The sequence below is a fragment of the Leptonychotes weddellii genome, chromosome 4, assembly GCF_054177405.1.
Source record: "Leptonychotes weddellii isolate Sample4059 chromosome 4, ASM5417740v2, whole genome shotgun sequence".
NCBI lineage: Eukaryota > Metazoa > Chordata > Mammalia > Carnivora > Phocidae > Leptonychotes > Leptonychotes weddellii.
The window spans coordinates 168633475-168647604 of NC_138372.1; the positions used below are offsets into that span (position 1 = coordinate 168633475).

Consider the following 14130-nt stretch of genomic DNA (forward strand, 5'->3'; position numbering starts at 1 on the left):
CCCCCCGCCAAGGCCAGGTGCACAAGCCCCTCCCGGCCTGACGCCCTCACCTGGGCTCCCCCAGCCCCAGGGAAAGGCATCTGTCTCCAGTTCTGGCCAGCCCCCACCAGCCACGGCTGAATCACTGTGACATTCTGCAGGACCTAGACTTCTCGGGCACTGCTTCCCACCTCCTCCTGCCCAAGCCCGCGCCGGCCCCCACCGCTGGTACCCGACACCCTTAGCACCAGGCCGGGGGCCAGGGAACATGCAGCCCTGGGGGAGCCGGGCCCCTCCACCCCCAACGCACCAGGAGGCATTTCACTCACCCAAGAGTCAAAGAGGGTCAAAGAGGGCTGCCTGGTGGAGGAAACGGGTTCAGAAGAAGATCCAGGAAGTGGCTCCTTTTACTGAAAAGTAACCCCCCCCCCCAGAAAGATTTTACTTTAGTTTTTAAGGAACAAGTTCACTCTCAGTGTTGTTCTCCTTCAGATCTGAAATCTCCTGACCGCGCAAACAATACCACCTGTCCCCATGGTCTTGCTTATGGTGAGGCCACTGTCCCCTCAGAAGGAGGCACCTCCAGTTTTAAAGAGACAATCATGAAGAGGCAGGGCTTCAAGCACCAAAGTCCACATTCCTGAAAAGCCTGTGGCTCATAAAATGAGTTAACACCTGAACGTATTACAGACTCAGCCGCCCAGGTCTCCCCTCCCCCAGCACAGGCCAACCGCTCACCAGCAACAAACAAAAACCACACGGATAAAGACCTCTTTACAAGAACAGCCAAAACAATTCCATCTGTTAACAAAAACTAGCTGTTGGACTAAGGTTGCAAGTTCAAACACAATCTGCCTGTTGTAAATAGTGCCTCAGTTTATCAACGTAACAATAATGCTCTTTCAAAGATTGATAAAGTTCTCCACAAATACTCGCCCTCCAGCATTTTTAAGATACTTTGCAGGATAAATATTAGCTTAAGACTCGCCTACAGGAGAAGTGAAAGCTGCCAAAGAAGCAGTTCTAGAAAGAAAAAAAAAACAGAAGCTGCTTCAGCCAGAGGGTAGCAAGCTGCCCCTGGCTGCCGGGGAGGAGGCGGGGCCCTTGCCCTGCACTGCGCACCGTGAGCGCCGTGCCAAGGCTGGGCAGCCAAGCCCTTGTTACCCCACCCGTCCTGGGGCCGCCCAGCCTAGAAGGGCAGAGCTGCAGCCCTGTCTCCCGATCGGGGGCACGGCGCCAGGCCCTCCACAAACAAACCACCCGGCCTACACAAAGGCCTGGAAAATTGAGTTAATTAAAAGGAGAGATTTAAAGATAATTGTCGGGATGGAAAAGAACAAGGAACATCATAGCTTCAATCTGATTTAAACTTAATTTCCTGGAAGACAGTTAAGTAGCCTAGGTAGCCAAGAGCAGCGCGGTGAGGGGATAGCGGGCCCTGCCATCAGCGGCCGGCCCCCAAGCGCCAGGCTGGGTGGGCGTGCGGCCTGTTTGTGCTGCTAATTCCCCGACTGACTTCAGATGGCACTTACCCTTCACTTCACCTGCGGGGGTCTTTTTATGTGTAACACAGTAGCTCGCAACTCAATAGGAACTGGAAGCAAGCTCAGAACAAAGCCAGCCACCGCGCAGTGACACGTGGGTGACACACAAGTCCTCCCCAGCAAGGGACCAGCTCAGGGAGACGGCTGGGCACAGGGCTCTGCAGAGCCAGGTGGGCGGGAGGGACTGAGCACCTGCGGAGCGCAGCCTCGCCCACCACAGGGCCCCGCAAGATCCGGTTCGGGGACCTTGACTCCCACCCCCTTCATCTTCCAAGGCCACGCTCTGTTCTCCTCACACTCCTCTGGAACAAGCGGCGGCGTGCTGAACGTCCTCTCAGCCCCGAGCTAACGTGTAATGCACTTGAAACAAGTTATGCTTCCTCCCAGGACTGCGGATGGCGGGGTGGAGAGACGGGCCACACGAGGTCCCGAATCACTAACACGGTCTCTTGTGACTGCAGACTCCGACATTCAGCCCTCACCTCCCCACCTGCAACGGGAACAACACCTCCAGACCGTGTGGAGGACCCGGTAGTGCGGAGGATCACCATGGAGCCCAAAGCCTGCGCGTTCTCGGGGGAAGGGAGCGGCTTTCTACCCCTAAGCCCTCACGTAGAACAGTGGTTGCGCCCAATCACATTTGGGTAAGAGTGTTGAAAACTCCCTCGGCGAGCCAAATCTGTGGTTCAACTACATCACACAGCGTGTGGTGCTCAGGTATGCAGCCCTAAAAGAGAGAAATCACAAGAGAGAGCAGAGAACAATCTAACAGAATTTAAGTTACCAAACATGGTCTAATTTTTGTTTGAATGGCTTCAAGAATAAACGAGTAATCTAATAATGACAATACCCCTGGTTTCATGAGAACTTTTACCTAGAGCTGTCACTAAAAGAGAAAAATTCTTTGTTGGAAAAACAAAAATTTACGTTAAGAAGTGGTTCCACTCAGTTATCAGAAAGCAAGCACAGCCGGCGATTTCGCTGTAGAGGAAGGTACGCGCGCCTAGGTCTAGAATACCATGGACCCTTCCAGCACGAAGACACTGACCACTGAGGATGGAGGTCAGCTCCGTGACTAGGGCTACCCACTCCGGGCCACCTGTGGAGTGGGCAGGCAACAGGGACACAAAGAAGCCACCTCTGGTCTAGGATAGGGTCCCTCCCTTCAAGGCACCTAAAACAGGGGTGTGGGGGTGGATAGGGGAGAGCGAAGACAAGCTGTGTCACCCAAAAGCACAGCCAGTGAGACCTGCCCCCCCCAAGGGTGTCAGGTGGAGGAGGCCCCTGTGACAACGGAGGCCAGCAGGCAAGCCTAGACCGACGCAGGGGGTGGCCATGCTCAGAGGTCCAGGCACAGTGCAGGGCATGGGCACGAGGTTTTAGACTTGTTATCAGCAGGAGCACGACAGCTGGCTCTCTCCACTGGGACAGCGCTATGTGCTGGGCATTTTCCGACAGCAGGACCTGCCCCTGCAGGGGCTGCACCCAGAGAGACACCCTCAAGGGGCCAGCACAGCCCAGCGGAGGGTGAGCCTGGGAGTGGAGAGGTGCCGTCCAGGAGGTCTGCATCACAAGGTGGGGCAGCAGGGCCAGGCGCTCAGGCATGGAGCTGCCAGTGCAAAGGGAGGGGCAGGAGCTTCGGCTTCACCTGGGTCAGCCATGGGGGCTTCAAGGAACCAGTAAGAGAATGGGGCAAGCATCTGGAAACATACCGGGCTGCAGGTCACAGAGCAACAGGGCTGGTAAGACCCTCGGGGATGGTCCAGCCCCACCTGAACCTCAGAGGAGAAATGGGGCCCGAGAGGCCTGGGGACCCAGCATCGATGACAGCGACCCTGAGCAGAGCTGACGTTGACACACGCTTCTTTCTCCTGCCCTCCCAGGAGCCCCCTTGCTAAGACATGCTCCAAGTTCCTGAAAACTGGCCATGTGTCCTGGACAGGTGTGAAGAACGAGTGTGTGCGCTCACCCACCGGTAAGGAGAGGAACGTGCCACACCGTGCAGGCAAGCTCTGTGGCCCGTGGCCGGGGACAGCGCTCCTTTCACCTGCTGGCCCCGCTCTCCAGGCCGCCCCTGCCTCCCCCTGCAGTCCAGCCCTCCCCCCCGGCTGCACCCTCCTGAACTCACTACCGCCCCTCGGTGCTCCCTGCTGCTGTGTCACCAGCACGAGGTACGGCCAGAACATTCTGTGTCCGGCTTGTCCCCTCCGGCTCCCCACCCCTCAAGCACAGCAAACACACACTAGTCCACACTAGTCCTCGTCCGTCCGAGGCCCTGACTACCAACCACGGCCTCCCTCCGCATCAGCCACATGGCCCTGCAGATGTCACATGAGTCTGCTGTGTTCCCCTGGTTTCTGAACAAGCAGCCACAGGTCTGGGGGCCTGACCTAGCATCCTTTCCTCCTAAAGCTCCAAGGGTTACTTCTTATCTGGGCATCTGGAAGTGGGACAAGCGGGATGAGACAGGAACTAGAGGTGGCAGCCCGACACCCAGTCCAGCAAGGATCTGCCAGCCCACCTCTGCCTCATACCCAACGCCAGGTGGCCCGCAGGTGTTTCTGGCCAAGGGCACTAAACCACCCCAACCACCCCTGGGAGGTCTGTTATTTTACCCCCGGCTGTATCCAAAACTCATCAGAAGTCACCACTACTCCTAACTCACAACCTCATCACCAAACAACACCCCACATCCTGGGCCTGTGCAGAGCCTCTCAGTAAGGAGTTAAGCCTAAGATGCCCCAAGGCTACCAAAGGGCCTAGGTGCTGGGAGAAGCAGGGGGGCACTTAGCTCTTCTCTTCCTGGGGACACCAGCAGCAGCCTGCCTTCAAGCAGGCCGGGGAATAGCACAGCAAGATTCCCCGCCCGCTTGAAAGTCTAGGCCCCTCTACAGCTTCCTGCCCAGCACCCTGGGACAAGCAGGAGAGGGAGGCAGAGTGGAGGGCAGACAAGGAAGCTCTTGACACTGCAGCCCAGCATGTCTCAAGCTCTCCAGACATTCCAGGCATCAACATCAGCTTGGGCTCTGCCTGCGCTTCAGGGTGGTCCCAGGGGCCCACCAGACAAGGGCACCAAAGGGGCTGCACTCAGGTCAGCCGCCCACACGCGGGGCATCGGGGACCTTCCTGCGGTGGCCACTCTGCAGCTGGAAGGCACAGGTGGCAACGGAGACAGGCCACATCCCGCGTGCACTCCAGAAGACTGACGGCACCACGTGTGCAAACCTGAGTCCCAGGGTTGGAGGATGGGTGGAGAAGGGACAGCCCCAAATACCAGTGCTTCACAGAGAGTGTCCGTGAGTCCAAGCCCCGCTCCTCTGCAGCACCCACACGTCGCACGAACGACAAAGTCAGACAGGATGTTTTCGTGCTCATCTCAACGGTACGGACTTGCTCGAACAATGTCTTAAGTTGGGGCATCTGGGCAGCTCTGTCGGTTAAGCGTCGACTCTTGGTTTCGGCTCAGGTCATGATCTCAGGGTCATGGGATCGAGCCCCATGTCAGGCTCCATGCTCAGGGGGTGGGGCGGGGTGGTGGTTCTGCTGGAGATTCTCTCTCTCCCTCTGCACCCCCACCCCGCCCCTGCCCTCTCCCTCTTTCAAATAAATAAATCTTTAAACAAAACCAATGCCTTAAGTCCTATTTTCTTCATTGGCTTTTAACTATATAAGCACTTTACCCTGAAATTCAATTAGGACAGTGACCTACGATGAGGTGACTGTCTATGAACCATGATCAGAGAGTCCCAGAAGAGACCACAGCCCCAGGGGAAGCTGCGCAGACAGGGTCCAGGCCTGGGGGCAAGGGGGCAGGTGGTGCTTTCGCTGGGGGAGGAAGGGCCCTGGCCAGGCAGGCTCCGCACGCAGGCCGCTGGCTCCGGGGAGGAGGGGCTGGCCCTCGGCACGCCCCCATCAGCAGCATGGAAAGTTGGCTGGGAATGGAAAGGACGTCTGGTGTCTATAAAAATGTGCCTCCCAGGGGAGCCTCTGGAAGCAGAGACTCCATGAGACTCTCATTCTTTTCCTTATTTGCCACTCTGAAAAATAAGCCATTCTTCCTATTCTGAAATGCAATACGGGTCAAAACCTTCCACAGTGAATAGTGACCCAAAGAAAAAGGTCACCAGATCCAAAATATTTCTCATTTGGCCAGTGGCCCAAAGAAACTCTATTCTGTTTACTTGGTTACTCTCCTGGGGGATAAAAAACCTAATCCAATATCCCAAGTGGGCCCATGTTACTCCAAATTCTGTAGGGAGGGCGGGGCTGCAGGCGCTTCTCACACCCTCTGCTGGGTCCTCCTGGGTGCTAGCCCCTCTCCCCACCCCACGGACTCTTCTCTGTCCCCACCGTGGCCTCACGTGGGAGAAAAGAACCACCCATGGAGTGAGTGCCTGTCCTGCGTGTCCACCCCAGACCCCACAACCCAGCAAGGCCGACCCCAAGACGGCAGGTGATCTGCAAAGGCCTGCGCAGAACCAGAAACGGGGCTGAACGTGGGGCTCGGCGTCTGCCAGCTCCAAAGCGGGCTTCCCTCCCCGTGGCAGGACGGCTCCCGCTGGGCCTTCCCGCACGCTACGCTTCCAGTGTGGCCCAGTCGGTGGGAAGGAGCCCTCAGCTCCCACCTGCCCCACGTAGCCCTCGGCCTGAAGTCCTCTGTCACGGCAGCCACTGAGCAAGGACCCACACTCAGCATGTCAGCAGGCCTTCCTTGGTCACGGCACCTCAAGGGCTCCCATCTCTCATCTGGAGCCCAGAGCTGTGACCTCACGCGGCAGCCAGCCCTTGCCTGTGCTGGAACGCAGGCAGCCCCCCACGACCCTCCCCAGCTCCCCCATCGCTGAGTCCCCGCCCCGGGGTGTGACGGGGTGCCGGGCCCAGGCCAGGGCATGTCCCATTGTCCTGCAGAAGGACGCACACTCCCGGGGCATAAACCCCACCAAAGCAGCCTGCCTCAAACAGAGTTCTCTGTCAAACTGTGAGGCCCACACTCCAGCCCCTGCACACCCATGCCCACGTTCCTCTAAGGTCTTTTCCTAGGATGTGCACACCCCGGGGAGAAGTACTGCCCCAGAAACAGGCAGGAGGCAGAACCAGGACACAAGGCAGAAAACCCCGACAGAGGCTACTACGTCCTGAAGCTGGGCATCTGCGGGGCTCTGCTTGCTTCTCAGGAAAGCACCAAGGCTGTCAGCGTGAGGGGAGGGTGACAGTGGGGGTCACTCAAAATGCCCATGCCCCTGGAGCCCGCGGTGACTCCTCTGTCGCTGACTCCATGCGCAGGAGACGTGCTGGCTCGGGTGAGCCGCTACTCACTGCGGAGCCCCGCTCACATCCTCCCGCTCAGGGGCGAGAGTGGCCTCGGAGAGGCACGAGGGAGACAGGCCCAGCACCGGCCTTGCGGGAGCCCCAGGACCCCCAACATCTCTGCCTGTGGCCCCCCCAGCTCCCAAGGAGGTGGGGGTCTGAGCTCATGATCCCTCTAGAAATAAGGGACTCAGCGCCAGAGGAGGAGAAATGGCGGTGGTTTATGGCCTGGCAGCCGGCCCTCACCCCCCTCTGGGGCCCAGGAAGCACAGGCTAGAGGCAGCCCCACGTGCGGGAGTGAGGAACGGAGCAAGGCAGAGCAAGGGAAGCATGCAGCACCTGCAACACATCTTCCTTGGATCTTTACAAGTGCCTCTTAAGTAATTCTCTACTTAAAGTGGCTTAAATCCTTCCCAGAATAAGGCGAGTATAAGCAGAATAACGGTTACAGTTCGAAAGCAAGTGTTTCCCCATCAAGGAGCATTTAAAGCCGTAAATGGCATTAATCTGCCCCTGAGCTGGGGTCCTGCTCCCGCCGTCCTCAGAAGCCGGACCCACAGGAGCACGACCCCTTCTCCTGTTTGCCAGGAGACCCTCCTCAGCTTGTCCACTGACTGGGAGCCCTCCCCTCAGTACCACTGCATTCTAGCTGGTCCACACCTTCCCCAAGTTCAAGACCATGGAGGGGAAAGAGAAGTAGCTGCTCTTTACAAACCACTCATGCCTCGAATTCAAGTGACAGTCTGAGGTCAAAGGAGGGAGGGAGAGGGGGCGCTCACGGTCTGCCACGGGGCTCTACCCTCAGTTAGTATTTTATCCCCGGACCCTACAAGTATCAGGCGTGGGCAGCAGAGCAGGACCCCCAGGTCACCTCAGGACCCTGAGAAAGCCGCTTACCTCTCCAGGCCACAGGCAAAATGGCGGGGTGGGAACCAAGCACCTGTCTGTCCCTTCTCTTGCACTTCCACAAGCTTTGAGCCTACAGTTTAAAACCACACACCAAGGGCAATATCATCACAGGAGAAAGGCCTGCAGGGCCGGCAGGAAGCCTGTAATAGACGCGCTATAAACTCAACACACCTCACTCTGTCTTCAAGACTAATTTTAACAGGGAGAAAACATAACCGCAGCTCACAAACCTTTCCTTGCGGATATAATTTACAGCACCATGACTCAGCTGCCCTGACTGCCTGACAGGTGAGGTCACCTGGATGCACACTGGTGTTTTCACCAGGCAACAACCCACACCTACGCACGGGGCAGGGAGAGCAGGCTGCCCCTGTCCCCAGCCTCCCTCCTCCAAGGTCCTCCAAAGCCCCCTCATTAACACTTCATAGCACATGTGGATTTCCCAGTTCCTTCCAGCACGCTGGCCTGCTGGCCTTCTGGCCTAACTGGCTGAGCTGCCAGTTAAGGGCAGTTAACTACAAATATCAAAGTTATTGACCTATTTGTTTAAATAGGCTGTCCTTTTAAGCACCTGCTAAGTCTATTAACAACAAAAAAAAAAGCAGGCCATAAAGGGTCCACTGTGCCCCCTCCTTTGCCCCACCGCCCTCCTCAAGGACTCCCGCAGGTGCAGCAGTCCCCACACTGGGCCAAACGCCACTCGGTCGGTGCTCAGACTGGTGACCAGGCGGCACTCCCGGCATCTCCAGCATCTATGGCCCCAGCGGCCAGGTGCCCTCAGGCCTCCCAGGGCGCAGACGCCAAGGCCCCTGACTCCCAAGGTTCTCTCCCCGTCTCCTGCCCACACATGGCTCACACCTAGGCTACTCCAAGCCTAGGCTACCTCAGCAGCTCCTTTCTGAGGCCACCCCACCCCGCACCCACAATTCCACCTCTCCTACCAGATCTTGACTTCCTCTTGCAGCTGAGTCCCGAACCCCAAGCTAGTGCCCCCCACGGCACCAGGGGCCCAGCTTGCGCACAGGAGGGGCCGACACACATCACATCCACCAGAACCTCGGGCTCTCGCACGGCTTCGTTCTGTTCACCCCCTTCTGATCCCGGGCCTCCCCCAGCCCAGCCTGGCCCTGCCCCTCCAACATAGGAGTGGGCTGCCTCCAGAAAAGAGAGGCGAATTCCAGTTTCCCCCATCCCCTTTCTCTTGGGAACTACAAAGTCTCTCTGTAGACACTCATCTTCAACTGCTTCATGTGGGGACAGAACTAGCTGCAACTCTGAACGTCCTTCCTACGAGCCAATTCCGATTCCAGATGCCATACCCACATACACTCGCTGAACCCTCATGATACTCCAACGCAGGGAATCCTATCATTAGCCCCAATCTGCAGGAGACTGCAGCACCAAGTCTAGCACACAGAAGATGCAGGACTAGAAGCGTGGGGAGCACCACGGCCTCGGCTCAGCGGCCCGGCCATGGCGCTCTCTCCCAGTGCCAAGGTCACCGCTGGGCTGGGAAATGCGGAGGGGATCAGAGGAGATGCAAGAGCCTCATTCCAGGCCTGATTTCTGGAGGGAACCCTCCCCTGTGAGGCAGGCAGCTGGCCACGGGAGACACCGGAGTCGGTGACCTGGAGAAGCCGGCGGAGGTGGGCCACGGAACACGGGAGCACGCACACAGGGGCACGCAGGCACGGGCATACACGCTTTGGGAGACGGCGTCTGGAAAGGAGCAAAGCAGCTGCCACTGGGAGGTGGGGCTCTAGAGAGGGCTGTACTTGTTTCTTTAACTGAAGAAATTAAAACCCGGCCTGATCAAAAACCTTAGTTTAAAACAGGCCTTTACTGGGGCCTGGCTGGCTCAGTTAAGCGTCAGATGGATGCATGATTTCAGCTAAGGTTATGATCTCAGGGTTGTGAGGTCAGGCCCTGTGCTCAGAGTGGGGCCTGCTTAAGATTCTCTCACCTCCTCTCCCCCTCCCCCACCTGGCAAGCACGCTCCCCCTCTCTCTGAGAAAAAATAAATAAATAAACATAGAACAGTCCTTTATTGGAGGGCCTGGCGGCTCAGACGGTAGAGCATGCAACTCTGGATCTCGGGGTTATGAGTTCAAGCCCCAAGCTGGGTGTAGAGATTACTTTTTAAAAAGTAAATACATAAAAAATAAAACAGTCCTTTACTCCACCTTCCATACATAATACATGACCATTAGAGTAACGTGTGGAGTGGCACATGATATTTGACTCGTGACTTCCCATTAAGACAGGATTCTAATCTTTAGGGCTGCAGATGGGGTTAGCAGATTGCTGAGTATTATCAGTTACTGTTCATACTAAAACCACATTCTCCTCATTTGAAGAGTACAAAGAGGTGATTTTGCAAATGGCAAATGGGTGGGACTCTGGGCTCTTCCCAGCTTAGAAGAGCTAGCCTGTTCTGCCAAGAAGCTGGCTGTCGCGTGGGGAGAGACACCCTGGAAATAACGTGCATCCTGCCTCGAGGGGAGCAAAGTGGCCCCGTGCCAGAGTCCTGCAGGGGCCCAGTGGCTGTGGTCGCTGCACAGAAAACCACCAGACCTGGGTCCTCCAGCCCAGCAGGGAAACAGGGCAAACCAGGCCCCTTGCTGACCGCACAACTCCTGTGAACCAGGAGCCAGCCAAGCACCTTCTCTGCCTGGCAGGCCCAGGACACAAGGAAGGGTCCAGAGAACTCCTGGTGGTGCAGCTTCAGACTAGATCACGGTCCTCCTGTGAGCCACATCGTCCCTCACATCAATGAAAATGAGCCGGGCAGGGGGGCGGTGCGCCTGGGTGGCTCAGTCGGTGAAACGTCTGCCTTCGGCTCAGGTCATGATCCTGGGCTCCTGGGATGGAGCCCTGCATGGGGCTTCCTGCTCAGCGGGGAGTCTGCTTCTCCCTCTGCCCCTCCCCCCCACTCATTCTCTCTCTTTCTCTTTCTCAAATAAATAAATAAGACCTTAAAAAAAAGAAAAAGAAAAAGAAAATGAGCTAGTGGAGAGCTTGAACCCAGGCAGCCAGATGTCCTCCCCACCAAGAATTTTAAGTATAATACAACATTACAATAGGTCATACGCAACACAACCTACAGTTGTGTCTATTACAGACAGTATGTTATGTTATATAGTTAAATAAAGAACGGCTATTATAAATTACTCTAATACACACACAGAATATGTAGGATTTTGTAACGCTATCACACCATGTCCAATGAATACGCATTTTTAAGTCCAGGGCACTCTCTATGCCACAGTGCCCATCTGGCCACGGGTGAACAAGTGCAAATGTGGAAGTCTAACCCGGTGGCTCCTCTTCCAGGTCACACGTGCAGCTGCAAGCCTGACCCTTCCACCTTGGCCTGGCTGGGGGTCAGGAATGCCACCCAGCCCCTCCCAAGTTTTATCTCCATGTGACATTGCTTAATTCTTTTAGACAACCTTGACTTGACTCTCTCACTGCTAATTTTAACTACCCTACATTTCCCCACAAAGTAAACTGGAGCGTCCCGCTGTCACCATCACAACAGATTCCAACAGCCACTCGAGATGGCAGCATGCCGTGCAGGTCCTGACTCGCTGCTGCCGGACAGAGTGCTCTAAGTCCACGGCTGTTGCTGCTCGTCTTGGTCACGGCAAGGAAACCCAACCACCACCCTTGGGGTTTATCTCTAGCACACTCCTCAGGGAGAGAGACCAGCCCAAGGCCAGCACCAGCCCCAGCTGCCCGCCTGCTTCCGGAGCTACCAAATGCAGTCCTGGGCAGACCGCCGGCCAAGCAGCCCCCATCGGGCTTCCAGACACAGACCAGGCAGCCCACACTGTTGGGTCTGCAGCTGTGCTCCGGAAAGGCGGGGGTTCCTCAGCTGAGGCCAGAGATGGGGGGCTGGGAGGGATCCTCCCTGGATGGGTGTTAGGAGACCCCTGAAGTATACACAAAATGGTGTCTCCTTGCATTTTTGTGGGAAAGGTCCATACTTTCACCAGATTTTCCAAGGAATCCATGACCCAAAAAAGGTTAAGCACTAGCCCAGTTCAAAGTGGGGGAAGAGGGAAGCATCCACGGTCACACAGCTGGTTAGAGGGATTTTTGCTGTGACAAAATTACTGCATCTGCTTTTCATAACTTTTAAAAGTCGGCCCTTCCTTTATAGTTTCCTTTAGAATTCAGCTGAACAATTTAGGTTCATACAGGGGCAAAAAAAAAAAAAGGGCAGATAAACAAAACGAGAAAGATGAACTCGAAATTTAGGAAAAACTCTAAGGGCCGGCCCAGACTATTCCAGAGCTGAGAATTTTCTAGAGCTCATCAAACATCTGGTGACATCAGAAAGATCAAACCACAATTTCTAGAGCTGATCCTAAAGGAATGGACAAAAGTATGAACCGCTACAAGTAAAACGGCTGTCATTCTCTCGAACTGTCAGGCCATGGCGTCTGGAATGGAGTCCTGGATAAATATTATTTACTTGGCTCTCCAGAGTGATAATGAGCTTGTTTTGAACCTCCTGTATATGGTGTTAGCTCATTCATTTTGAAAAGTAACCCAGGACAGACAGAGCTGGGGAAAGACTGAGCAAGGAAAACCAGGTCAGCAAAACACTGCTCTCACATTTCATAACCAAAACATGAGCCAGGCTCCAGACAAAACCTTAACCTGATCTGCATGTTGCATTCAGCCAAGGGGTCTGGGCATCGCCTCTCTCCCTCAGACGCAGAGCACCACTGTGCTCCTTCCACTGTGTCTGGGCTCACAGTTCACAGACACGCCATCTGACCAAGGCTCCCCTCCCTCACCCGTCTGCTCACTGCACTCCCACTGTGCACACACCAGGAGGTCCAGACTACTCTCCAGTTGCTTCCGGGCCACCTGGCTGCTAACCGGCAACCAGTCAACCCCAGGAAAAGAGACCGTGGCCCCCGCAGCATGGTCACAGCTACACCCTGGACCCACCAAAGCCCACTCAGCCTGCGTTTCTCAGCTGCGCTGGCCAACTCAGTTCCTTCCTTCCGCCACCTTACCAAGCCCCATGTTACCATAAACCCACAGGCATGAGCTCCCACCAAGCAGGGAATCGCGCCAGGCAGTGAGTCACACACCCATGCCCACCCCACCTCAGTGACCAAGCAGGAGCGCAGGGCCGCTTGCAGTGAAAGCCAGCCCTGACCAGTCACTGCCGGTTGACCAGGCCCCGGCACAGAATGCCACCCCGCCCCCATGCCCCTGGGCCCAGGGTAGGGTGAAGCCTTCCTTGCTGGTGTCCCTTAACCCTGCCCACCCCTCTGTATGGCCCTAAGGCTCATCGCTCTACTTGCGATGCCCATCTGCTTCCTGCACCAGGACACGACAGACACGGTGGCCAATGTCCCTCCATGACATGGACACACACATGCGCACAGTCACCACGGGGGCAGAAGCTGGCAGCAGCAACCCTAACACCTCTGTGCTGTTACGAAGCAGTGACTCCTAAGATCGCTCTCAATGGGTTACCAAATCAGGATGAGAACCATCGGCCTTGAAAGGGATTCTCTGAGGCAAGCTAGAATGTGTAAGCAGACTGCAGACACTCCAGACCAGAGGCCTGCATGCCCTAAGGACCCCAACTGCATATGCATCACCAGAAATGGGGAGGAGACGCCCATATGTGCGCTTCCTTGGGGACAGTGCAAAGAAAATGGAACGCAGAGGCCACCCCACATCAACTGGAAACGTGGGCCCTGCCTGGGGCGAATTAGCAGCGTGTGGTGGAGACAGAGACCTAGTTACAGCAGCCCCGCAAAGTGCTCGGGAAACTCGGCCACCGAGTGCGGACCTGCTCTGGGAGGCATGCAGGCGCTCACAGGGCTTTCGGGCGCTCCCAAGCTCCCCGGGTCCTCCAATGGCCTGTGGCGCAGACCCATGACCTTCCTGCCAGTTTCGGGAGCGGGGGGCTGGGGCTCACAGGTGAAGGTGCGATTCACAAGTCCGAGTGCCAAAGGGAGGCAGGTCTCAGGGCCCAGTCCCTGTGGGACCTGTCCACCTTCCTGCCCCACACCTGCAAACCAGCTGGGAGGTATGGCCCAAGGGCGCAGGACCAGAATTCCTAGGGTCAGGACTTTCCAGGTATGTGACCAGCAGCCAGTCCCTTGAGTCCACCAATAAAGACAAGGAGATCTCATTTTTAAAATGGAGATAACATTTGGGCGCCTGGGTGGCTCAGTTGGTTAAGCGACTGCCTTCGGCTCAGGTCATGATCCCAGGGTCCTGGGATCGAGTCCCACATCGGGCTCCCGGCTCGGCGGGGAGCCTGCTTCTCCCTCTGACCCTCTCCTCTCTCATGCTGTTTCTCTCTCGCTCGCTCTCCAATAAATAAATAAATAAAATCTTTAAAAAAAAAAAA

At 56.2% G+C, this 14130-nt stretch overlaps 1 protein-coding gene across 3 annotated transcripts in view; it reads right to left on the reverse strand.

The window, feature by feature from the left end:
- Positions 1-14130, reverse strand: part of SLC45A4 (solute carrier family 45 member 4) — a 75922-nt gene that overhangs the window by 51475 nt on the left and 10317 nt on the right. For 2 of the 3 annotated variants that reach the window (XM_081816589.1, XM_081816586.1), the window contains exon 2: positions 309-389. The exons of the other annotated variant lie outside the window; for it this stretch is intronic. The gene's annotated coding sequence lies outside the window, so the exon portion shown is untranslated. The remainder of the gene's footprint in view (positions 1-308; positions 390-14130) is intronic. 3 annotated transcript variants of the gene reach the window in all.